General features: G+C 34.6%; 2 pseudogenes; one reads left to right on the top strand and one right to left on the bottom strand.

Annotated features, from left to right (window-relative positions):
• Positions 1–8,355: 8,355 nt before the first annotated feature.
• LOC122890181 lies at positions 8,356–9,177 on the bottom strand (annotated as a pseudogene).
• A 6,717-nt stretch (positions 9,178–15,894) lies between these two features.
• Positions 15,895–16,894, top strand: LOC122890182 (annotated as a pseudogene).
• The last annotated feature ends 8,426 nt before the right edge of the window (positions 16,895–25,320 follow it).

Consider the following 25,320-nt stretch of genomic DNA (forward strand, 5'->3'; position numbering starts at 1 on the left):
GTCTTCGGATAGAACAAAACTTACTGGGATATGGACTATCACTATTCTCAATATCTCCCCTGGATAGAGAACTATAAAGTCCAAGGTGGACCAGGCTTCTGAGCCCAGTCCAATTAGCAATTGGGTTGCATTCACTGTTTTCCACATCAAGGAGACCTATGTGCCAGAGAATTTCCAGAAATATCTTTCAAATGAAGGGAGGTTAAGAAACAAAAGGTGGCACGTCTGAATTTGTCCCCATAACCTATACATGGGTTTCTGTTTCAAGAATGTAACAGTTTTGATCAAACTCAAATTTTAGGAATACCAGGGAGTATCAAAGATGAAGTTTTTGTTGGTGGTTAGTAGCTCATAAATGGGACCGTATGCTATTACGATGATGTTAGAGAGAGAAAGAGTGAATTGTTATGATAGAAAAGAATAAAAAAGCAGTCTAGGAGTTGAAGATAAGAAGATATAACTTACAGAACATGACATTTATGCATTACCCTATTGAAAACAATCTTTACTTGTCGTTTAGATCAATGTTTTCGCAACTGCTACCAGTGTCCAGGCTCTTCAGCTGTTAAGAGGAGGCAAGGAAGAGGTGCTGAGTGATTGGGATTTCTCATATATACTTCAAAGCCCAAAGCAAATCCATCTTGATCAAAATAATTTTGTTTTTTATTAATGTATGTGGGTGGACTTCCACGAAGAATTGTACTTGAAGGAAACAGTCCATAGCTATAAAAATCTAGACATTATTGAGCTAGATTGGTGGTTTCTTCAAATACTAATAAAGATTTGGTTATAATTGTCATGTCATTATAAATATTATATGCATTATAATGCATGTAGATCAGAGATTTTTAAAGGATATATGACCTATTTCACTTTCAATTATTAAAGAAGGTGATAGGTTTCATTAAAATCAATATTAATAATATTTTAATTAAAAAATGTGATTGATTCTGCATCTCTATTTTTATCAGTTTTATTTAGAAATTTGTGGCTTAGCAATTTATGAGCTTTCTTTAATGTATTTCATAACTGTGTTTAATAACTTACATACCCGAAAAAAATACCATGAAATAGACACAGATCTAAAAGGAAGAAGGACTTTGGTGGTTGTGATGATGTTATGCTGGTCAGCATATTTAACTCAGACAACCAAATGTTCACAGATTTTTATTGAAAAGTTGCTGACAAATACTTGGGAACTAATGGAATGTTTGTTTATTTGTTTTTAAGTTGTTAGTAAATTGACTTAAATCTCTCCTGGATCTTTTCATTTAGATTTTTAAAGAAAGAAGACATTTATATTTTTGATAATCCTTTTATTTTTATTTGTATTATATAAGAGATTTTAAAGGTATTACAAAAAATCTTATTATAACTATAAAAATCATGTAACAGGCACAACTCCAAACACCTGTTTTTAAAATGACACTGTCCATGGCACAGGTTTCTTTTGAAAAGCATTAACTTTCCACTCATTATAAAAAAGTTACTTTTAGGTTGAAAGAACAGAACTTTTAAATTTATTTTCAATTTTATAGCAGTACATCGATAGGTTATTACTAATAGTCTCTTGTCATTCAACAAAATGTCAACAAACTCTGAGCAAAAATTTTTTTGTAATAGAAAATAGATAATTCATCTTTAACTTTAACAACCTTTCTTTTAGGGACTACATGGAGGTAACTAGTAAAATGTTGGGATATAAAAGTTTTTTATGAAATCTTAACAAAAAACACAATACAATTCTACAATTCAAATGGGTTTTATTATAACACTAACCATATTTGAGATATGTGGTATTCAAATATAGTATATTGAAGAAGTTGAAGGCATATGTCTGTGAAAACAAAGTTACAAAGCCTTTGCCTCCCTGAGAACACATGCTCTACAAAATGAGTGAGCGTTCCAATGTAAGACATATATTAAGTTGCAAAAACTAAATGCTGCCATGATTTAGGTTAAAAAAAAAAAAGGCAATCTAGTATTTCTTACTGTACTTATACAAAACATAATCACACTGATGTATATGTTTGCCATTGTGTAGACAACAATATTCTGCCAACAGTCTATACCTTTTTGATTGCTGTTAGAATTCAGCCTATATGCCATTACCAGGGAGAGTAAATCTCATTAGCTCAGTGCTCAAAAGTCTTCACGTACTTCCCCTTGGCTACAGATAATGTGCAGATGACCCACCATGGCAATCATGTCTCCTATTTTCATATCTGAATCATCCCCTCTACGTAATCTTCCCCAGAAAAATGAATTATATGCATTGGTTATATCGAGAAACTTTCAACTGGATTTGGCCTATGTTTCCCCACCTTAAGGACTTGTGCTATTTTAATTCCTTCTGTCTTTCTCTTACAATAATTACTGCTTCTACAAACCCTACTTCCTTCAAACCCACCACATCATGATTCTTTTCCTCATTTATATCCTCCTGAATTAGAACTACCAATTATGTGTGTGTGTATGTATATATTCATGGCTGTGTGTGTATGCATTTCATCAACACAGTGGGTACTGACTTGACAATGGGAATGAGTTCTTTCTCAACTACATTAAAGTGAAGGATCATGCCTTGCTCATGTTTATACTCTAATATCCCTGGATCAGCTGTAAATAAGGAATAACTTGTCAATTTCTTAGCTTTCTATCAATTCAGCATCAGAAACAATATTAAATGTTCTTCCCATATTATTTATGTTTTTCTAAATTATTATATATAATTATTTAGTATAATGTTAATATTGCTTTTATAATTTAAAATTGTGATTATTTTCCTAGATGAATTATAGTTAACATAAGAAATCACGAATACTTTTATAATAATTTAAGAGCATAAAGGAAAAATGTATAAAAATATTTCATTACAGAAGGAAATACTTAAGTATAGTATTTATACACATAATGAGGGAAACATCTTGTAACATAATTACTAAGCATTGATAGGTTCAATGTCCAATTTTACTAGTTATCCAAGCACATAAAATAAATAAACGCTGAACTTGACATTCCACATACCTACTTACAAAATCTTGGAAGATAATAATGTATTTTTTAAAGCCACTTAATAAACATTCGGCTACATCTCTTCTTTGAAATAATAAGTTTTTTCAATTAAATTAGAGAAGTGAAAATGGTTTATGCTTTTATTTGATGTGAACCCTACATGTCAGAGTTAATGGTGGACAATTCCAGATAACACAAAGAAATAGATTAGCTTTAGGGTATTTTTTCTGATGTGTAACTTTTCTATTATAATAAATATTTCTTTATTAAAATCTCATGTTATCTGTTGATGGAAAGTACATTAGATTAACAGCAGACATTGAAAGCACTACTGTAGTTTTTTTTTTCTTTTAAAGATTTTATTTATTTATTCGACAGACAGAGATCACAAGTAGGCAGAGAGGCAAGCAGAGAGAGAGGGGGAAGCAGGCTCCCCGCTGAGCAGAGAACCCGATGCAGGGTTCAATCCCACGACTCTGGAATCGTGACCTGAGCCAAAGGCAGAGGCTTAACCCACTGAACCACCCAGGCACCACTACTACTGTAGATTTTAAATTGAGTTGTTACAAAATACTTCACTGACAAGTACTGAATTTAGAGAATTGCTTAAGAAACCCATTGGGATAAAGAAGATGTGATATATATATGCAATATATATTATATAAATATATAATATACAATATATTTATAATTCATATACTTACAATCATATAATTACATATAAATATATTATAAATATATTTATATTCATATTATTTTCATATTCATATTTTATTCATATAAACAGTGTATTTATTTTCATATTACTTATGTCTGTTTATATTTATATAGTATAAATTGTATCTATTACATGCATTATATATTATATAACATGTTATATAATTTTATATAAATCATATAAATTTATATTTATATAATATATAAAATAATGATAGCTATCATATAATATATTATATATTTATGATTTATACATTTATAATTACACAATTATATATACATAAATCATAATTATATTAGGCATATAACGTATATTTATGTAATTTTTATTTATATTTATGTTTTATTTGTTACATTATATATTTATATTATATATAATAGATGCAATATAATATATATTTTATTATTATAAATTATATAAATTTATATTTATATAATATATAAAACACAATTAGTTCATTTCTAGTTATATAATTATATATAATATGTATAATGGAAATATTATTTTTAAAATTCTGTTGTCTCATAATTTTTTATTAAATGGTACATTTTGTTGACTATTATTATTATTATTATTTCCCACTGAATTATTATTTCTAAGGTCAGCAGCTAATGTTTTGTAAAGCAGAAACATATGAATGAATAGGAATGGAATATTTGGCCTCAACAGGGGAATGCAGCTCTCCTAGTCAAAGGTTATCAAAATGTTTATTTGATCAGAAAAAAAAAATTATTTCTTCAGCATGAGCAGTTGCTTCTGGGTTTCTTGAATCATCGATGACTATAAAATGAATCTTTAGTGATTTACTGCTCAGGATCTGAGTGCTAAAATCTTGGTCTTAATTTCTTCACCTCTCAACACTGAATGTGCCTGTCTGAAAAAAGAATATCCCTAGAAATATTAGTAAGTGTGTAAGAAGTCTTTCTGAAGCTCCTCTATGTGTCTATGTGCTGACATTTACTAAAGTAATTTATGGTTGAGGCAAATACTTTAGTTTTTCTCCATTCTGAAGAAAAGATTAAAGTGTACAATATGAAAATGGTGAGGGTAGTGTTCCCATTTTCCTACTCAAAATTTCAAAACATTTAAAATGTATGTAGACATCTTGCTCCAGAGGGAAATATCAGAAAGCTTTTCTCTGGTATACTTGATTTTTTCATTACGTATCTTTTAAATAAATATCAATTGACTGTTGAAGGTAACTCACTTACAGGCCTTAATTCTGAAGTAAGTCTCATGACCTGTTTTCAAGGAGGACCAATCCTAGTGGAAGAGATAAATGCAATGACCACAAATGTGTGCAGAGTATGTGAACAGAAAGAGAGGACAGTGATTCCAAACCGAAGCTGGTTTAAATACAGCTTCCTAAAGGAAATGTCAGACTGAATTTCAGTAGGTGAGCAAGGATTATTTATTTAGACTTAGAGAGGAGAAGAAGATATTCCAGAAGTAAAAGATAGTAACATTGTATGGAAGTACTGAATCACTACAGTGATTCATCTGATTTGTACACCTGAAATTAGTATTATAATGTTAACTAACTGGAATTTAAATAAAAACTTAAAAGAGGGGGCACCTGGGTGGCTCAGTGGGTTAAAGCCTCTGCCTTTGGCTCAGGTCATGATCCCAAGGTCCTAGGATTGAACCCGGAATCAGACTCTCTGCTCAGCAGGGAGCTTGCTTCCCTCTCTCTCTGTCTCTGCCTGCCTCTCTGCCTACTTGTGATCTCTGTCAAATAAATAAAAAACAAAACAAAACTTAAAAAGATAGCAAATGCTGGGGCACCTGGGTGGCTCAGTGGGTTGGGCTGCTGCCTTTGGCTCAGGTCATGATCTCGGGGTCCTGGAATCGAGTCCCACGTCCGGCTCTCTGCTTAGCAGGGAGCCTGTTTCCCTCTCTCTCTCTCTCTGCCTGCCTCTCCATCTACTTGTGATCTCTCTCTGTCAAATAAATAAATAAAATCTTTAAAAAAAAAAAAAGATAGCAAATGCTAAAAAGAAAAAAAAAGTAGCATGTTATATCTGGGGGAAACCAAACTAATAAGGAACTTCAGAAACATAAAATGCAAGGTACCACATGACTAAAGACAGGTCTGAGAAATAGCATATCATGGCCACCTTTGAATGTGATGATGTAAAGCGCCCTATAAGAGGTAGAAAAGTCCTGGAAAATCATGGAGTGCTTTTAAATTGCATCTGAGAAAGATACCTTGTGGCTTTATAAACTGTGAATTTGAATGAAGAAAAGAGAAAGCAGGAAGACTGCTAAAACAGAAAAATAAAAATAAGGCCCTGGTGTTTTCTATGTTGGTGTTTTCTGTGTGTGCATTTCTAAAGAATTCATTGTGGAACAATCACCAGCACATGACAAGCTGTATTCCACTGGTGACATTCAAACACTGTACTACTATAATCTTCATAAACTTTCAGAAGTAAAAATAGACAGTGTGATATTATTCAGAAAAATCTCTCCATGCCTCATAAAACTGTGTACATGCAGTATCAAATTAAGTGACTAATTGAAATCAGCCGAGAACATGCACCTCCTAGCTTAAACTAAAATACGCATAAGTTATAAAATTGAAAGGGCTTCTATGTATAATCTGTAAAGTAATTGCTTTCTCTACCAAAATTACTTCATTCGACAAGGACAGAAATTATTTGCGGTCACGCTACTCCATCCGGGGACCTCTACTGTAATCCTGTCACTTATGTCTCAATACTGGGAACAAGTTTCTATTTTTTCCCAGAGGTTCTTCTATGTCACAATCACTTTCATAAATCTCTGCATAAAAAAGTGTTATCAAGAAGGAAAAAATGTCAGTAATTTAAAAGTCACCTACAAAATGACACATATATATTTTGGTGTCCAACACTCATACAAATGTTTTAATACCTAAACTATATAAGTATGTATCTGCAAACAATATTTGGCATTGCATTTCATACTTTTTAAGCTTTATATAAATTGTGCCACAGCTATGTTTCCTTTGGCAATTTGACTTTTTCACTCACATGCTACAAGATTTATCCTGGTTATATCACCATTTATTTATTCACTTTCCTATTGATGGACCTTCAGGTTGATTCCACTATTTCCCCATCACTAACTATGCTAAAATTTTTGAAGATGTTACCCCATGCACATGTATGAGAGTTTCTATGTAGTTGATGGTAAAATGACTGTATATTTCTAGGGTATACACATCTTATATTTAGTAGCTCCTCCCCAAAATTACATTTAAGTCAAAAAAAATCTAAATATTATATCAAATGAAACAGAATAATACATTAAGTACCAGTTTGTGAAGCACCATGTTACATGCTGTGTTAATGTTTTACATATTATCCCATTGAATCCTCCTAAAAACTAGGGCTCAGAGTGATGATACTATGCGGGGCGCTTCACAGTCTGAAATTGGTTGAGTCTTGACTAGAACCCGAGTATGAGATCCCAGACCTCTTTCTATTTTGCCTAGTGGCCTAATCTGCCCTAACATTCCCTACACTGAGTTTCTTTGGAGAAAAATGGATGAGGAAAGTCATTTGAAAATCTCACAAAGTACAAAGAGAATACTGATACAGAAATGAATTTTAGAGGATAACACTGGAGAGGTTCTGGTTTTAGAGTCCAAGGGCACTGGTTTTAGAATCAGACAGATCTTAATAAAATTTCCTGTTCCATCAGTCAGATGAACTGTGTGAATTAGGGAAAACTAGTCATTCTGGGCCTCAGTGTTATCCTTTATAACATAGTTGTGAGATTAAATATGAAATTGCCAATAAAACCTCGAGTGCAGACTCAGGTAAAGAGTGCTCATTAACAGGTTAATATTAGTGTTACTGCTGAAAGGTGAGCCAGAATAAGAATCAAAGAGAAAAAAAAATGTCAATATTGGTTTCTTTCCCAAAAGCAACTTGCAAATGAGTCAACAATAATACTTTCAGACATGGGTTTGACTTTGATGATCTTTCACTAAGGAATTCTTTGTTTTTTTTTTAATGCATATTTTTAATATTAGAGAAGTTTTATCAGAAGATTCTCACCCTGGGGCGCCTGGGTGGCTCAGTGGGTTAAGCCTCTGCCTTCAGCTCAGGTCATGATCCCAGGGTCCTGGAATCAAGACCCACATCGGGCTCTCTGCTCAGCAGGGAGCCTGCTTCCCTTCCTCCCTCTGCCTGCCTCTCTGCCTACTTGTGATCTCTTTCTCTCTGTCAAATAAACAAATAAAAATCTTAAAAAAAGGAAAAAGAAAATTCTCACCCTGACCTGATATACCATGTGATGTGGCACTGTCCTTTATTAAAACCCACTAGAAATAGATTTGTTTCCAACGTGGTCCTTGCACAAAATATATAAAAAGCAACTTCTGGTGTGATTTGTGTTCCACCCCTCTGCATGGCAAAGTATCCCACCAATAACTAACCATAGTACCCATTTTAGAGATGGGAAACTGAGGCACCACGATGACTGTTGCATCAGTGAGTATATAGAGCAATGGTTGTTGAAGCTGTCTTTCTCTGCCTGCCCCAGGTGGGAAATTATGGTGGAAAGGCTGATGGGACAGTGGGGGCAGGACTGTTTGGTATCTTCCCCAACCCCTGAATCCGTAAGGAAGGTGCTCAGGGAAGGACTACAGTGTAAATGGGAAACATCTCAGGAGCTCCTGACAGTTCTGGAAGGGACAGTCTTTGGGAGAGACCAACTCCACCACGAACCTTGGAGGTTAGGTTAGGTGAAGGGCCAGTGCTTCTGGCGTGGCAGCCTGATCTGCAGGCCTCCTGGGAGACTTCACTGTGCTGATCCTCGTGGGCAGCCGGGGTTGCCTCCCGGGGTTGCTGTCTGAAATTCTGTGATTTTCCAGAAGCAGTCCGTTGGCCGGGGAACCGATAGGCACATGGGAGCAGGAAGCCATCCCAGATCAGGACCAAGTGCTCATCCGTGCACCGTCTGCTCCGCTTCCGCTTCTCCAGCTTCTCCCCTATGTGGTGCCGCTCTGCCCCAGGTCGGCCCCAGTGGTCCACCACCTTCTCTTTGCTCAGACTGTCAGGCTGGGCCCTCTAGAAGAGGCAGAGTTAGACAGGGGTCACTTGGGCCATCAGGGGGTTTTGTTCACCCTCAGGCTGACAAAGAGGTTGCAGATAAAGGGGACATAGCCGACACATCCCCGCAGGGACGGGGCTCACAGCTGCTCCCAGGCCTGGTACTGCTGCAGTGAGTTCAGTCCCCGCCAGAAGCCACTCCGACCTGCGTGCTTGCTCTCTGCTTAAATGATGTTCCATTTCTTCGCTGAATGCACAGCCCTGCAGAGAACCATCCACAATCACACTGGCCACTTTCTCCAAGTCTGTGGCACCTGGCTCTTTGAGTGCTGTCTCCAACAGCTGCCGAGTCTCTGCATCACAAGACTGGATTTTACAGTCCTCTCCGCCAGGCTCTCCCATGACCATCCAGCCCCGGCCGCTCTTGACTGACGTGGGACACTAATGACAGCTCCTGCAGGATCGTGGCGCCCGGCTTGCTGGGCAGGTGCGTGTGTCCTGCTTTCCGGGCTCTGGCTGCTGGTGCCGCCCGCTCACCTCGCCACCGCCGAGGTCATTTCCCAGCACGCTGCTGGAGCCTGTTTTATATATTTTTGTTTTCTGCTTAATTTATAAACCGAGGCTCAAAAAAGGAAAGAATAAGGAAACGAGGAAGGATATAAGACTAACCAGCTCTGTATCTCTGTATCTGAAACAAACAATACACTGGCGACCAAAATGAAAACAAAGCCACTAAATCAAATTGTAATCAAATGTTATAAATCTTATCGCTTCTGTGAATGTTAAGGACCTTGTTTTGAAAATTAGTCAGAAGAGAAAGATTGACTAAGTGTGATATTTGCAAAATAATACATAAGAAGAACTATTTCCTGCTTTTTATTAACACATGTAAAAGGAATTTTCCGGCAGTGAACCATAAAGTAGAAGCAATATGGGACAAGCTAGGAAGTGATTATCATAACTCAGTATCTTCTTCTGCCCCCAAAATTGACCTCCATAGTTTAACATTCTGATAAATGCTTTCACTCCTCCCTCACAGCCATTAATCATTACTGTTACAGGTGGTACCACTGTGGCTTTCCCACAGACAACCCTTCTTCGGTCATGTCCGTGTCTCCAAGCAGCACTAACACTACTTGTTGGTTGTCTTTCCTCACTTACAGCAAAGAACTGAAGGTGAAGCAAAGCTACTGATGATAATTGGCAAGATATAGTCAAGACTCAGAAACCTGCTTTCCGGATTAAGACATCCATCAATGTCTTAACTGTCCTCCCCATCTGTCTCCCATTTAAAAAAAAAAAAAAAAGTATCTGAGAGGCAGGAACTTTTGAATCTTTGATATTTAGAAACTTACATATTTCACAGAAAATCATTTTAGTCCTTTTCCCCTGGTTTCATTGTCATTGAAATTTTTAAATGAATCGGCACTGTGATCCTGAAATTTCCACTTCATGTAATTTTAATTTACTATTTAATACTATTTGCTATTTAATTTACTATTTTATACCATTTTATCTGTTTCTATAGAAGAAATAAGGGAATCACAAAAATGATTAAATTTCTCTTCTACTTATGTAAATCATAAATCAAATGAGCATAGTTTTATCAAATCCCTAAGTGGTACACAGGAGAATTTCTTAACTGTGCCCTATCAGTCAATAAGAGCCACACACGTGCACACACATATGGACGAACATACACACAGCCATGAGACCACAGCAGAAGGTTTTCAAAAGTGTCGTGAAGCAGAGAGTTTCTTTTCACAGATGGAATATATTTGAGTAACAGTCTGGTTTAATAGACCTTATTGTCATTCATATTGCTGTGTTTACTGAGAAGGTAAAATAGATTTCAGTATTTTCACCTAGTTTTAACAGCAGTAGTGCATATTATTTTTATTGAACTTTATTATGCATAACGTATCTTTGTAAATGTCATTATTTGTGATTCTCACAACAACTAGGAAGTAGGCAGTGTGGGATTATTCTTTATCTGTGGATAATGAACCTGGGATTTATACAGTCATGTGGCTAGTGGGCAGTGCTGAAATAATAATCCAGCCCCTCTGATATTCTCATATCACTGCTCATTTTCCTTTATCAAATAATCTATTAAACTCCAGTGACCTTTAAAAATACTTCTTAAATCAAAATATATAATTTTTAAAAGAATGAGAAAATGCAATATGTCAAAACAAGAACTTGTCAGGCACCGAATGAAACACCTGGATCCAAAGATAAGTGAGATAAAAGTCAGTCAAGTTCTCACTAACTTTAAGGTCTAATAGAAGGGAAATGAAATTATATTTTAAGAAATAATTATAATACAACATATTTAATAAAATATCGCTATATAGAATATGTCTCATAGTAGCAGGAGATGAAGATTGATGTATAACCAGATCTTAGATCATGGAAAGCCTTAAATGCCAATACAAGGAATAGATGATTTGTTTAGTTTTTTTTTTTTTTTTCTTACAGGTAATAAATACAAATGAAATATAAGAAAGATAATAATAAAATGACTTTTATTTTGAAATTTCATATCAGCAGTAGTATAAAGAATAAATTGGAGGGATATGAGAGAATTCAGAAGCTCTTTTAAAAATAAAGAAGAGAGGAGAGAGAGATTCAATAGTTATGAAAAACACAAAATGGCAGATTTATATAACATATAACAACTAAATATAGAAACAATGCATACTTCCAGAATATTTATAGAGAAAATAGTGGATAAAGGTACCATCCGACAAAACACGAATGGATGATAAAATACAAGTCTTAAGGGAGGATATTAAAGGAAAGTTGTTTCATGGCATCTGACCATTCTGAGTTTGAAGGGCATAGGGGACAGTGAAACACGAAACCCTAATGAGAGCCTGAACTAGGAAGAAAATGATTACTGAAAGAATGGCGTTAATAAAAAATAATTGCAAATCTGAAAATCATCCAGTTTCTGGAATTTTTGTGTTGTTTTTCTTTTAAAGGCAGGAAAACAGGGAAGAATTTCAGCTAGGTTCCTCAAGTGCCAAAACCACTTGCAAGTTTAAAGTTAACCATATTTTATCTAAAGTTATCATTAATAAATAGCATTTATAAAATAAGAATTATTAAAATAAAAATATTGAAATACAAATATTAAAAATAAAAAATAAAATATATCATTAATAAATATCATTAATACTGAATAGGACACAATGGAATGGGATCAGTTGTTTAGGATCCTTTTTATAGGAATGTGTTTGTTAAAAAGAAATATAATTAGACATTAAGAAAATATGAATCAGGGACGCCTGGGTGGCTCAGTTGGTTAAGCAGCTGCCTTCGGCTCAGGTCATGATCCCAGCGTCCTGGGATCGAGTCCCACATCGGGCTCCTTGCTCTGCAGGGAGCCTGCTTCTCCCTCTGCCTCTGCCTGCCACTCTGTCTGCCTGTGCTTGCTCTCTCGCCCTCTCTCTCTGATACATAAATAAATAAAATCTAAAAAAAAAAAAAAAAAGAAAATATGAATCATATTTCCCTACTTCCATTGGTAGATTATAATCAGCTGGGGCTAATGTATGACAAATGAAAAACAGTGGATGGGACTTCCTTTACCATAAACAAGTATTTCAATGTGCAACATTGAACACTGAGAGTATGGTAAAGTAGCCATCTATTATTGTCACTAAGATGCCCAGTAAAAAATTGGAAAAAACAGGAGTTATTAGATACTTCATGACACCAATTAAGACAGATTAAATTTCCTTTTCATTTTTCATACTCCAGAACCCTAAACGATCCAATTTATATAAGATGCATTTGTGTTCAACTAGACATAAAAAGAATATCATACAACTGAAATTTTTGCTGCCTAGACAATAATATACTGAATACCTTATAGTTAGCTTTTTACATGGTAAAATGTAATTCTCTCAAAGATAGAAATATGATTGTATTCTGAGACTTTAACTGGTTAAAATAAATTTTACTTAAAGGATACCATTAGCTATCTTTTATAGGAAGAACAAGCTATCTCTCTAGTAAAGTTAAAATATGAAGAACTTGAAGTAGAAACAAAACATAACCATGTATAATACACTTTATAGTGTATAAGAAATAAATTAAGGGGAGGGGAATGTCCCACATGGGCCTATCCTGAAGGAATCTATGGCCCAATGTGTTATAAGGATGACTAATTGTGCAACTTAAAAACACCTCAGATTTTCTATAGATATAGGCAATTAGAAAAAGTAACATGGTAATTGGTTTCAAGTCTATTGCAAAAATGACTAACATGATCAAACGTATTAATGTTTTCTATCTTACCAAATTATAATACACAAAGTTGAAAATATTATTTTATTTCAAAGCTATGGTATATTTTCATTTATATAGATTAAGACATATATAACAAGGACTCTGAAAATTTTATTGACTGGCTTCCCATTAAATTTTAAAACTACTGAAAACAGAATTCAAATTTTTCATACAAAAACTTATCACCAATGGTCAGAAAAAGAAGCTATATTCGTGGGATTTTATATAAAGAAAAGTCTGCATAATAAAAAGTGCAAATTTTTAAAGAAACTCACATACATAATTGAATCTATTGGAGTCCCAGTCCCAATACTTACTATTAATGAGTGATTAAACTATCCTATATTTCTCTAAGATTAATTTTCTCACCTGTTAAACAGGAATAACAATAATATAGATATTGAATGGTAGTTATTAGATTGGAAAGTATAATATCAATCAAATCTCCTCATACATAAACACTCTCAGAACAGACAGAAAATGTAGGTGCTTCACTGTAGAGTCTTGTTCTGTCATAGAAAACACATTTCCCTTCAAACAGTTTGTAACGAGCAAGTTGTCTGATCCCCTGACATTTCCTTTCTCTATCAAGTTTTCCCCAAAAAACCACATGAACAAATTAATCACATTCTTCAAGATTTTGCTCAAAACTTATCTTGTCAATGTTGATTCTGAATTGTAAAACTCACTTTCATAATTATTGTACCAGTGTGAGTATTATACTTTCTAACCTAATATTATACTTTTCCACCCTTAGTGTCCATCATGCCTCTTAAGTTGGTCTATTGTTTTCTTTATTCCAGAGCAGTAATCTTCTCTTAACATACAATATATCTGTTCATTTTATATATATATATATATATATATATATATATATATATATATATATATTTTTTTTTTTTTTTTAAAGATAGAGTCTGACATGAGGCTTGATCCCAGGACGCTGAGATCATGACCTGGAACAAAATCAAAAGCCAACCACTTAACTGATTAAGTCACCCAGGCATCCCTATATTTATTATTTTTTATCTGCATTTCCTTCTTAGACTGTAGACCACAGGAAATGAATATGAATAATATGAAGGGACATAATAAATTAGATAGTTCTTGATTTTAAGGAAAAAAAATTTTTCCATGAATATTACCTAAAATAGAGGGAAAAGGAAAAAAAGTTCCTATTCCAACATTTATAAACAAGCAAACACCAGAATGATAAAATCTCCTGGAGTCAACGGGAATGGGGAATAAGGCATACTAATCTACTTTGGAATTGTTACCTATCCAATAGTCACTTGTGCAACATTACCAGGTAATTCTAAGCATTTTACCTAACTCACTGAATTGCCTTTTGAAATTTATTTCTCTCTACATCATTATATTTGAAGATTTCATTTAACATGTCAATCTCTCTTATCCATATAGTTGTTCAGAATACATTTTTGTTAAAGAGAATATTAGAAGTATTTTCAAGACAAGAACTGGGTGTTTGAGAATAAGATACAATGTTATAAAAGGCTTTAGATATTCAAATGTAGAAATTCATATTTCTCTGCTTTTCCAACTCATCTGTAGGGTGTAAGACCTGTAGTCTCCTTGGATTCCATGGAATTTATTTTATTTCTTTTTAGCATAGTGATATATCTCAGATATGCATCCTCCTCACTTTGAAAGGATACCACTCTGGGATGTGCTTTGCATTTACATAATGCAGGAAAGAGGAACACTTAAAATTGTCGGGGAATCTCTGTTTAGGACTCTTCTTCAAATATTGCATTTAGGATGGTTACATTTCTTATCCCTGACCCTTTCACACTGGTTTAGTGTACTTTTTAGGCCTGGAAAAAGATTAGCTTTAGCTAAACCACAGACATATTTTTTAGAGACACAAATGTCTCATAGAAGTCCCAGAACTGACAGATCTGAATCTCTTTATTCTCTGAAATCTGACAGAATTCAAGTTCAAAGACATGAGAATACACGGCACAGATTGTTTTATTGAGAATAACACAAAAGTTGATCTGTCTAGTTTATATATGATAACTATAATTATTGAAATCTAAAATAACCATTTAGACATTTTAATTTCTTGAGTTCAGCTAAATATAAACAAGTTTACAAATTAATATATTTTACACACAAAAGCTTGATTTAAAAACAAAAAATAAAATAAAATAAAATAAAAACAAAACAAAACAAAAAAACAGTGAATGTCTACTACACAAAAGGTGCATCTGTTGTTCCCAGAGAATGAAAAGTTGGGTAAGAAGCAATCCTGATCCTCAAAAAGTTTATAGTTTTAACAAATTAAAACAAATTTAGGTTTATAGGGAGTACAAAACAGAATTGCCTAATATTGACGGTACAGGTTGCACTTGATAAGACATTGAAGAATCTTTGTCTTTTTGCTGAATGACACAAAGTGTTTCTAGCTAGAGTAAACAACATAAAAAACGCATACAGGCAGTTGTTCAGATTATTAGAGGATTTCACAGGAGATTGTTTTGAATGGAACTTTAGTGTCATGAGACACTGTAGGTAAGAAAAAGTTGGTAAAAGAAAAGTGAGAGAATTGTTTAAAGCCATAAATTTTCTTAATCTTAAATGACAAATTTAAGAAAATAGATTTTACTATATTTGCAATGAAAATTTTGAAAGCATTTGAAGTGACATTGTTTAAAAGAATTTTAATTATTTTAGACAGAAATGTAATAATTAGAGACTGGAGTATTAATTAAAACTTAAAATGGGGCTTTCTGCTCTTCCCTGTGTGACAGACAGCTGCATCTTCTGGTGCAGTGCCAGCCACATCCTCAAGACATAATGATGAAAGTCGGAGTAAACAAATTTGGCTGTACTAGGCTCTTAGTCACCAGAACTGCTTTTAACTCTGGTGAAGTAGACATTGTTGCCATCAGTGATTCCTTCATTGACCTGCATTACATGGTCCACAAATTCCAGTATGATTCCATCCATGGTAAATTCAACCACACAATGAAGACCAAAAAAAGGAAATCGGTCATCAATGGAAAACCCTCTGCATCCTCCAGGAGCAAGATCCAGTCAGATCAAATGGGGCGGTACTGATGCTGAATATGATGTGGAATCCATAGGGGTCTTCATCAACATGGAGAAGTCTATGGCTCACTGCAAGGGTGGGACCAGGGGGTCATCATCTCTGTCCCTTCTGCTGATGCCCCCATGTTTATGATGAGTGTGAAACTATGAGAATATGATAACACCCTCAATATTGTCAATAATGCTTCCTGCGCCATGACCTGCGTGGACCCTCCAGCCAAGGTCATCCGAGACAAGTTTGAAGTTGTGGACAGGACTCATGACCACAGTCCATGCCATCATTACCAGCCAGAAGACCATGAACGGGCCCTCTGGAAAGCTGTGATGTGATGGCTAAGGGTACACACAGAACATCTATTCTGCTCCTATTGGCACCAGCAGGGCTATAGGAAAGATGATCCCTGAGCTGAATGGTAAGTTTACTGGCATGGCCTTCTGTGTCCCTTTCCCCAATGTGTCAGTCATGCATCTGACCTGCTGCCTAGAGAAAGCTGCCAAATATGATGACATCAAGAAAGTGGTGAAGCAGGCATTGGAGGACCTCCTTAAGGGCATGCTAGGCTATACTGGGGACCAGGTTGTCTCTTGTGACTTTAACAGTGACCCCCACTCTTCTATCTTCTATGCTGGGGCTAGCACTGCTCTTGATGACTACTTTGTCAAGATCATTTGCTAGTTTGACAATGAATTTATCTATAGCAACTGGGTGGTGGACCTTATGGTCCACATGGCCTCCAAGGAATAACTCCCTGGACCACCAGCCCCAGTGAGAGCAAGAGGAAGAGAAACAGAGAGACCCTCAGCTGCTAGGGAGTCCTTACCCCAACTCATCCTCTAACACACTGAAAATCTCCCAACCTCAAAGCAGTTTCCATCTAGACCCCCTGAAGAAGAGGCAGGACTCAGGGAGCCCTCCCTTATTTCATACCATCAATAAAGTATACTGCATCCATCCTAAAAAAAAAAAAAATGGAATTTTAAATGGATTACATGATTACATCATTACCTACATCAAGGTACTGGTAGTGATGATGATGATGTCACATTTTTCATCATTGACACTCTAACTTATTTACTCAAAGTTCAGTCTTTGAGTGATATTCTTGGTTCATAAACTGGTCACTGAAATCACTTTGAAGATACTATATTCCCGATTTCAGGAAACTACAGCCATAATTTAGATCAATACTCATGCAAGGAAATGACATAGAGCCACTAACCTAGTGCTAAAGAAAGCCATTACGTATCTTATTTTAGGTAAAGCTGTACATGAAACAGAGTTTTTCAACTGGAATGATGGTAATTCTTTTTAAATAGTTTATTTACCTATTTGGCAAACAGAGATCACAAGTAGGCAGAGAGGGAGGCAGAGAGAGAGGGAAGCGGCCTCCCTGCTGAGCAGAGAGCCCGATGTGGGGCTCGATCCCAGGACCCTGAGATCATGACCTGAGCCGAAGGCAGAGGCTTAACCCACTGAGCCACCCAGGTGCCCCTCAACTGGAATGATGGTAATTTTTAATGACAGTTTACAGATCTGCAGTATGAAATCAGAGTTAAAACTCATTTATTGAAAAATATCTTGTACGATAAAATAAAAAACACATGAAATCCTTAGGACTAAGTCAAGCAAAACATAATCGTTAAGGACAAGTAGAAACTTTGTTCAGAGTGATTAAAGAAACTCTAAAACAAACAAAAAACTGGAAGAGACAAATAATTGTGAAGAAAAAAATGCTTATGATTATGTCTCGAAGTGTAAAATATCAATTCTAAAATTGATCTATAGATTCAATATAATCCCAATCAAAACACCAGCATAATTTTTTTGTGGAACTAAACAGGCTTATTCTAAGATTTAAGAATAGGAAAGGTCATTCTAAGAATAAAAAATAGAAGAACTAACTCTACCAGATTTCCAGACTTACTATAATGTTATAGTAATTTAGGCAATGCAGTAGGCAGAACAATAAAGATTTCCATGCTTTAACTCCCAGGAATGGTGAATATGTTATTTTATATGGTAAAAGGTATTTCGTAGTTGTGATTAAGTTTAAGCATCTTAAAACAGGAAAATTATCCTGGATTATCTGGGTTGCCCCCCAAAATAAGGAGGTTATCCTGAATTCTCTGGGTGGGCCAAATCTAATCAATGACTCATACAAATTAGAAAAAAGAAAGAAAGAAAGACAAAAACGTGAGGTAAATGTGACCATAAAAGAAGGATATGAGAAGTTAGTCTGAGATAGACTCAACCCAATTTTGCTATCTTTTATCTATAGATTGCTACCTTTTTATAGATCTATAGATCTATAAAGAGCTAGAGATACATCTTTATAGATGGAACCAAGGATTGCAGGTAGCACTTAGAAGCTAAGAACAACTCTCAGTCCTATAATCAAAAGAAAAATGAATTCTGCCATCAAGCTAAATAAATCAGAAAACAGAGTCTCCTCTAGATACCCCAAAAAGGAATGCAATCCTGCAACACTTTGAATTTGCCTAATAAGACCAATATCATATGTATGACCTATAGAACTGTAAAAGAATACAGCCATTTCATTTATGGGAAGAGGAGGAGGAGAAGAAAAAAGACTGGTTTCCAATTATACATGGAAGGAGCTTAGAAGTCACTAGCCTGTCCTAACAAGTAAATGCTAAACAGAATTAAATATCAAAAAGTTTTCTTGACTCTGTAAGAAAGTGGAGGACACAGGGCAAACTGTTACAACCAAGATTGCAGTGGCACACAGATGAATACAGGGAACCAGGACTTATCAGAGTAGGGACTTGTGAGTAGAAACTGCCTTTGGGAACAGTACCTAGGAAGGAAAACTTGAACTGTAATTCACTAACTGCTGAAGCCTTGGTATAGATAATTCTGAGAGTTAAAAACTCCAGGAGGACCCAGTTATAGGAGGAATGTGGGTGGCACATTTCCTAATTTTTACCCTCAGCAGCTTGATGAGGTTCTTATTATAAATATTAGAGAGAAAGTCCTTCTTGCTTCCGACAAGGGAAAGAGGAGCCATTTTAAAATATACCAGAACACTCTGTTCTTTTTTTTTTTTAAAGATTTTATTTATTCATTTGACAGACATAGATCACAAGTAGACAGAGAGGAAGGGAAGCAGGCGCTCCACTGAGCAGATAGCCTGATGCGGGGCTCGATCCCAGGACCCCGAGACCACGACCCGAGCCGAAGGCAGAGGCTTAACCCACTGAGCCATCCAGGTGCCCCAGAACATTCTGTTCTTAACAAAGCCTGCCCTCTGTGAAACTAGTTAACCAAAGCCTAACATTGAGAGAGATATTATCAGAACATAACTGACTGAGAGTGGGGAATTATTCAACTTTAGCTGGCCCTAACCTTCCGCATGGAGGAATGGGAATATCCAACTTCATCCCCTTCTAGCCTTCCTTCCCCCCCTAAGTGGGAAGAAAAATCTGAGGAACTCTTGTAAAATTCAGTATCCAAAGAAATAGGCTCACTAAAGACTGAGACTTAATCATTGGAATGATTCTTTCCCCCCACTCCTCACCACTGTATTACTAAAGACCTATTTATAACAGTTACTTTCACCCTGGACATCATGTCCAGCTATCAAGAAAAAAATCACAACACATAACAAAAAGCAGAAACAAACAAACAAAACAACAACAAAAAAAAAACCCTGCTACACGTTAAAGGCACAGAGCAAGCAGCATAATCTGACATGGTAGAGATGTTGGAATTATCAGACCAAGAATTTAAAACAACTAAAGCCAACTATGATTAATATCATAAGTGCTCTAAAGGATAAAGTAGATAACATACAAGAGCAGATGGGCAATGTAAGCGGAAAGATGGAAATCCTAGAAAGAACCAAAAGAAGTGCTAGAAATTAAAAAACAAAAACAAAAAAAACAAAAAACTGTAACAGAAATAAAATAAGGCCTTTGATGGGCTTATTAGTCTGGACACAATTGAGGAAAGAATCTATAAGCTAAAGGACATATCAGTAATAACTGTGAAAACCAAAAAAAAAAAAAAAAAAGAAAACAAAACAAAAAAGAAAAGAAAGGCTGAAAAATTGAAAAACTGTGGGATACATGCTCACTTTGGCAGCACATATACTAAAAACTGTGGGATAACAACTACAAAAGGTATGCAGATAATGGAAATACCAGAAGGAGAAGGAACAAAAGAAATATTTGAAATAATAATTACTGAACATTTCTCCCAAATTAATGTTAGACACCAAACCACAGATTCAGGAAGCCCAGAGATCACTAAGTAGGAAGAATGCTCCCTCACCAAAACAAAACAAAACAAAAAAAGCAAAAAACAAACAAACAAAACTATATTTAAGCACATCAACTTCAAACTACAGAAAATCAAAGATAAAGAAAAAAGTTCTGAAAGAAGCCAAAGGTGGTAAAAAAAAAAAAGTATTATTTGTGGAGGAATATAGATAAGAATTCATCTGATGTGTCAGAAATCATGCATACAAGAAGAGAATGCAATGAAATACCTAAAGTGTTGAGAAGAAAACAAAACAAAAAGTGAATGCCCACCAATCTAGAAATTCTACCTGAGCAGTTATCCTTCAAAAGTAAAGGAGAAAAAAAAAGAGAGAGATTCTCAAGGGGAGTTGCAACGTGTGGGGTTTGGGGGTAGGAAAAGAATAAATGAAACAGGATGGCATCGGGAGAGAGACAAAGCATAAGAGACTTTTAATCTCACAAAACAAACTGAGGGTTGCCGGGGGTGGGGTGGTAGGGAGAGAGTGGTTGTGTTATGGACACTGGGAAGGGTATGTGCTATGGTGAGTGCTGTGAAGTGTGTAAACCTGGCGATTCACAGACCTGTACCCCTAGGACTAATAATACATTATATATTAATTTTTTAAAAATCCTGATTTGAATGATAAATTAAATGGCCATTCAATTTATGTCTCCAGGGGGAAAAAAAAGAGAGAGAGAGAGAGATTCTCAGACAAAAATTGAAGGAATTCATTTTCAGTAAGCTAGAAGAGAATAATATAGATCAGAAACTGGGATCTACGTACAATAAGGAAGAAAATCAAAAAGGGAATAAGCAAAGATAAAATAAAAAGTTTTATTTTTCTTATTCTTTATTGAGCTAACAGATAAGAGTTTGTTCAAAGCAATAATAATGATGTAGTTGACTATGTATGTTTATGCATATATCTTATGTATGTATATTTGGTTATGTATGCATATATAAAAGTAAGATGAATAACAACAATGGTATGAGAGATAAGAGGGAGGAATTAGGATTATTTCATTATAAATTACACTACCTGTAAATTGGTACAGTGTTATTTGAAAGTGGACTTGAATTAGTTGTACAGGTATACAGCAAATTCTAGGACAATTTAAAAAAATAAAAAAGGAAGTATAATTTATATGCTAAGAAAGGAAAGAAAATGGAATTACATAAAATGCTCAGTTAAAACCATGACAAAAATATGGAACACAGAAAAACAACAAAAACAAATAGAAAAGAGCAATGGATGTTGCTTTTTTTATATTGATTATATCAATAATCACTTTGCATGTCAACAATCTAAACACAACAATTATTAAACAACAGAGTTTGTCAAAGTGGATAGAAAAAAAAAATATTAAAGTGTAGTTTGTCTCCAAAAAACTCACTTTAAATACATGGACCATCTGAATCAAAAGTAAATGGATGGACAAAAAATACACTATACTAACACTAGTCAGAGTAGGAGTAGCTCTTCAGACAGAACAGACTTCAACACAAGATAAGTGATCAGTAATAAACAAGGAAATTACATAATAATAAAGAAGTGAATAATCCAAGATGATTTAAGAATATTTGAGGTTTATGTGTTTAAAAAAAAAGTCAAACTATGTAAGGTAAAAACTGATATAACTTCAAGGAGAAATAGATAACCCACTGTCATTGTTGGTGAGTTCCACAACCTTCTCTCAGAAATGGGCAGATTTAGCAAACAAAAATCAGTAATAACCTAAAACACATCTCAGATCATTTTTAAAAATAAAAATCATGCATCCATTCTATATTTAAAAAAAAAACCTTAAAAGCTCCACCAAAAAATACTAGAACTGATAAATGAATTCAATAAAGTCACAGGATATAAAATCAATGTATGGGAATCTATAGTATTTCCATACACTAATAAAGAATCAACAGAAAGGGAAATTAAGAAAACAATGCCATTTAAAACTGCACCAATATATATATATATATATATATATCTAGGAATCAACTTAACCAAAGAGGTGAAAGACATGTGTTCTGAGAGTTATAAAACATTGATAAAAGAAATTGAAGTTGACACAAAAAAATTGAAAGAAATTTCATGCTCATGGGTTGAAAAAATAAATATTATTAAAATGTCCATACTACCCAAAGCAATCTAAGTACTTAATGCATTCCCTGTCAAAATACCAACAGCGTTTTTCATAGAACTAGAACAAACAGTCCTAAAAATTTTATGAAACCACAAAAGACCTCAAATAGCCAAAGCAATCTTGAAAAAGAAAAACAAAACAAAGTATCACAATTCCAGAATCCAAGTTACATTACAAAACTGAAGTAATCAGAACAGTTTGGTACTGGCACAAAAATAGACACATAGATCAATAGAACAGAATAGAAAATCCAAAAATAAATCCACAATTATATGGTCAGTTAATTTTTGATAAAAGGAGGAAATAATATACCATGAGTAAAAGAGAGACGCTTCAACAAATGGTGTTAGGAAAACTGATAGCTACATGCAAAAGAATGGCACTGGACCACCTTTTAAGCACCATATGCAAAATTACAAAGTAGATTAAAGACCTAAATGTGAGATCTGAAACCATAAAAATCCCAGAAGGAAACAAAGGCAGTAACCTCTTTGACATAAGTTGCAGCAACATTTTTCTAGATATATCTCCTGAGGCAAGGGAAATAAGAGCAAAAATAAACAATTGGGACTACATCAAAATCAAAAGCTTCTTCACAGCAAGGGAAACAATCATCAAAACTGAAAGGCAACCTACAGAATGGGAGAAGATATTTGCCCATGACATACCCAATAAAGGGTTAATATCCAAGCTACACAAAGAACTTATAAAACTCAATATTCCCCAAAACCAAAAACTCTAATTAAAAAATGGGCAGAAGGCATGAACAGACATTTCTCCAAAAGAGACATACAGATGGCCATCAAACACATGAAAAGATGCTTAACATCACTAATCCTGAGGGAAATGCAAATCAAAACTACAATGAGATATCACCTCACACCTGTCAGAGTGGCTAAAACCAAGAAACAAGTGTTGGGGAGGATGTGGACGAAAAGGAACTGGTTTGCACAGTTTGTTGGAATGAAACTCGTGCACCCACTGTAGAAAAAATTATAAAGTTTCCTCAAAAAGTTAAAAATAGAGAGGTTCCTGGGTGGCCCAGTCAGTTAAGCATCTGCCTTTGGTTCAGGTCATGATCCCAGGGTCCTGGGATGGAAACCTGCATAGGGCTTTCTGCTAAGTGCAGCATCTGCTTCTTGCTCTGTCCCTCTCCCCCCATCCCTCCCCTACTTGTGCTTGCACACACTCCCTCTCTGTCTCTCTCAAATATAACTACCCCAGGATCCAGCAATCATGTTATTGGATATTTACCCCAAAAATACAAAAAATACAAAAAAATACAAAAACACTAATTCAAACCTGCACCCTTGTGTTCATAGTAGTATTATTACAATAGCTAAATTATGGAAACATGACATAACACAATAAAAAATAAATAAAATAAATAAATTATGTTAACAGTCCATGTCCATCGGTAGAGGAATGGATAAAGAAAATGTGTTATATGTATACAACAGAATATTATTCAGCCATAAAAAGGAATGAAATCTTGCCATTTGCAAAAACAAGCATGAAACTAGGGAGTATAATGAAATCAGTAAAATAAGTCAGTCAGAGAAAGAAATACCATATGATACTACTCACATGTGGAATTTAAAAACAAAACAAAACAAAACAAAAAAACATAACAAAGAGAAAGGAAAAAAGAGCAAAAAAGCAAGAATTTTCTTAACCATAAAGAACAGAGTATTGTTACCAGAGGGGAGCTGGGTGGGTAGATGGGTGAAATAAGTGATAGGGATTAAGGGTACACTTATCACGATGAGCACTGAGTAGTGTATAGATGTGTTGAACCACTCTATTCCATTCCTGAAACATATATAACACCGTATGTTAAGCTGTAGTAGAATTAAAATTTTAAAAATCAATTAAAAACTTTAAAATAAGCAAATAAACAAATAATACAGCAAGGAAGTAATCTCAATAGAAATTCAAAAATATTTTGAACTAACAAAAGAAAATACAGCTTATCAAAATTCATACGATGCAATGAAAACAGCACTTAAAGGGAAATTTATGGCACTGAATTCACTATTAGGAACAAAAGATCATGGTGCCTGGGTGGTTCAGTCGGTTGAGTGTCGGACTCTTGATTTCAGCTCAGCACTGGGTGTGAAGCCTTCTTAAGATTCTCTCTCTTTCTCTCTCCTTCTCCCTCTGCCCCTCCCACTCTTTAAAAAGAAAAATAAAAAATAAGATCCAAAATCAATACTAGACGTTCCCATAAAAGGAAACAAGGAAAAACCCAACAAATCCAAAGCAAGCAGAAGAAAAGAGAAGGGGGAAAAAAAAATTGGAGCAGAAATCAATTAAATTCCAAGGAAGGATCTAATAGAAAAAAAAAATTAATAAAACAAAAAACCCTTCAATTTTTTTTTTTAAAGATCAACAAAATCAGAAAACTTCTAGCCAAACTAAGAAAAAGGAGATAGGATACAAATGATTAAAATCATAAATGACAGCAGGTCTACAACTATCTACAACAGATCACAAATATTTAAAGAATAATAATTTTAAAAAGTATGAACAACTCTATACCCAAAATTTGTTAACTTAGAATTCTTTGAAACACACAATTTTGTCAAAACTCACACAAGAAGAAATAGACAAACTGAATAAACCTATACCTATTAAATAAATTAAATCAATTATTTTAAAACTTCCAAAACAGAAGTTGATTGCTTTCTGATAAATATTTTAGCAAACATTTAAGGAAGATTGATTTCTGATGAATATTTTAGCAAACATTTAAGGAAGAAATTA

Source organism: Neovison vison, chromosome 11, assembly GCF_020171115.1.
Source record: "Neovison vison isolate M4711 chromosome 11, ASM_NN_V1, whole genome shotgun sequence".
Lineage (NCBI taxonomy): Eukaryota > Metazoa > Chordata > Mammalia > Carnivora > Mustelidae > Neogale > Neogale vison.